General features: G+C 44.0%; 1 pseudogene; it reads left to right on the top strand.

Moving 5' to 3' along the window:
• Window positions 1-483: 483 nt before the first annotated feature.
• On the top strand, window positions 484-1,839 carry LOC102957189 (annotated as a pseudogene).
• The last annotated feature ends 1,224 nt before the right edge of the window (window positions 1,840-3,063 follow it).

Here is a 3,063-nt window from a genome sequence, read left to right on the forward strand (position 1 = left end):
AGCACAACATTGTACATACGCCAGAAGGAGAAGAGAATGATAAGGAGAAAAGAGAGAGAGAAAAGAATGAAAAAAATGTTGACTATGTAAAACTAAAAAGGAATATAGAGGACTGATATGAATACTTCTATCCTAACATATTAGAAATCCTAGATGAAATGGACAAATTTTTGAAAAGTCACAAACTATTAAAAATTATTCAAGAAGAAATAGAGATTCTAAATAGACTTATAACAGTTAAATACCTTTATTGATATTTTTAAAGACTTCCCACAAAGAAAAGAACAAGCCCAGATGACTTTACTAGTGAATGCTACCAAACATTTAAAAACCAAACTGTAACCTTAACAAGTTTCTCCAAAACCAAAAAATAAATGAAGAGGGAGTGCATTACTTACCTCAACTCTTAGCTTGTCAGGAACAGTCATCAGGACCCAATGTCTGTATGCTCCTATAACCTGTACCTGCTAACCCATAGCCATAATGTGTGAGCACATCTCCATCTCCATTGACCAGGCTGGTGTCCAGATTGGCAATGCCTGCTGGGAACTCTACTGCCTGGAATACAACATCCAGCCTGATAGCCAGATGCCAAGTGACAAGATCACTAGGGGAGGAGATGACTCCTTCAACACCTTCTTCAGTGAAACAGGTTCTGGCAAGCATGTGCCCAGGGCAATGTTTTTAAATTTGGAACCCATAGTCATTGGTACCTACCGCTAGCTCTTCCACCCTGAGAAGCTCAGCACAGGCAAGGAAGATGCTGCCAATAACTGTGGCCCAGGGCACTATACCATTGGCAAGGAGATCCTTGACTTGGTCTTGGACCGAATTTGAAAACTGGCTGACCAGTGCACAGGTCTTCAGGGTGACTCAATTTTCTACAGCTTTGGAGAAGAAACTGGTTCTGAGTTCACTTCCCTAATGATGGAACATCTCTCTGTTGATTATGGCAAGAAGTCCAAGCTTGAGTTCTCCATTTACCCAGTCCCCCAGATTTCCAGTTTTTGGTGAACCCCAAGCTCCATCCTCACTACCCACATCACCCTGGAGCACTCTGTGCCTTCATGGTAGACAATGAAGCCATCTATGACATCTGTCGTAAAAGTTTCAATATTGAATCCCCAACCTACACTAATCTTAGCTGCCTTACTAGCCAGGTTGTGTCTTCCATCATTGCTTCCCTCAGATTTGATGAAGCCCTGAATATTGGTCTGACAGAATTCCACATCAACCTGGTATCCTATCCCTGCATCCACTTCCCCCTGGCCACATGTGCTCTTGTCATCTCTGCTGTGAAAACCTACCATGAACATCTTTCTGCAGCAGAGATGACTAATGCATGGTTTTAACCAACCAACCAGATGGTGAAATGTGACCCCATCATGGTAAATATGTGGCTTTCTGCCTGTTGTACCATGACGATGTTGTTCTCAAAGATGTCAATGTTGCCATTGCCACCATGAAGACCAAACACAACGTCCAGTTTGTGTACTGGTGCCCCATTGGCTTCAAAGTTGGCATTAATTACCAGCCTCCCACTGGTACCTAGTGGAGACCTAGCCACAGTACAGCAAACTGTGTGCATGCTGAGCAACACCATTGCCATTCCTGCAGCCTAGGCTTGCCTGGACCACAAGTTTGACTTGATGTATGTTCAGCATGCTTTTATTCACTGGTATGTGGGTGAGGATGCGGAGGAAGGAGAGTTTTCTGAGGACTGGGAGGGCATGGCCTAAGAAATCCTTTATGAGATTCCATAATCTTGAGAAGGATTATGAGGAGGTTGGTGTGTATTTTGTTTAAGGAGAGAGTGAAGAAGAAGGAGAGAAATACTAATTACCATTCCTTTCAGCCCTGCAACTTATCACACTCAGAAATTCAGCTTCTGCATTAGGTGACAGGCGTCAAAGCTCTCCAGTTAGATTGTCTTCACTTTTAACTGTGATCACGTCTTACTTTTCCATGTGTACCTGTAAGATTTTTCCATTATGTCTTAAAGGGTTTAAGAAAGAAAAAAAAAAAACAGATGAAGAGGGTCCATTTTTCAACTCAATCTATGAGTTCAATATTACTCTGATGTCAAAACATCATCCCCCCAAAAAAAAAAACTAAAAATTAATGTTTCTTAAGAGTACATATGTGAAAAAAATCCTCAGAGTACTATAAAACTAAATCTAGCAAAAAACTAAAATCTAATATAAAAGAATTATAAACCATGATCCAGCAGGAGTCAACCCAATAATCAAAGGTTGGCTTAATATCCAACTATAAATGAATGTAATACACATTTTAGTAAAGTAATGGCCTTATGAAGAGGTCCTATGATGCCCTGTAGTACAGCGTCCTCAGTTTACCAGAACCTGGGGCTTTAGGGGGTCTCTTCTGAGTGTGTTGCATATGTCCTACTATTGTGGTTGAGGCATGTTTGCCTTCGGTCCAATTGTCTCCAATGGCTTCCTTTGCCTGTTGCAGGCGGGGCTTGATTTCTGTGTTGCTCGTGGGTGAGTCTGGGGCCACCCTGAGCTTGAGTTGAATCAGATCAGACATTTGGCAGGGCTGCAGAAGCACTGAACTGGAGGCACTCTCCTCTTGGCATCCCCTGAGAAACTTTCATTGGTGGGTAAGGCCTGAAGTCAGACCAGTTGTCTGCCGCAGCCCACTGCTGGGCTGTGGTGAGACTGGTGTGTGTGTGGTTATCTTCCCCTCTCCCCAAGGCAGGAATCCCTTTGGTGTGGTGCTGGCCCCAATCAGGGCTGCTTGCACATGATCAGGCTTATGGCATCATGTTGGATTTGCCAAAGGTGTATTAGAAGCCATGTCCACAGGAGATCACAGGGGTAGAGTGTGCAGTGCCAGCAAGTTACTTGCAGGTCCCCTGTGCAAGGGAATCTGTAGCCTCCTCAGAAAACTCCTGATAAGGCCTTGTTGGAGCAGACAGATTCACAGAAGCACCAGGGGGCTGGGTGCCATTAGCAAGCTAGGCAGAGAGTGTTGGCGCTGTGCTGGTTCCCAAAAGTGTCCATGTATCTAGGCTGGGGCGGAGGCTGGTGGGAGGAGGGA

This window comes from Panthera tigris, chromosome B3, assembly GCF_018350195.1.
Source record: "Panthera tigris isolate Pti1 chromosome B3, P.tigris_Pti1_mat1.1, whole genome shotgun sequence".
NCBI classification, from domain to species: domain Eukaryota; kingdom Metazoa; phylum Chordata; class Mammalia; order Carnivora; family Felidae; genus Panthera; species Panthera tigris.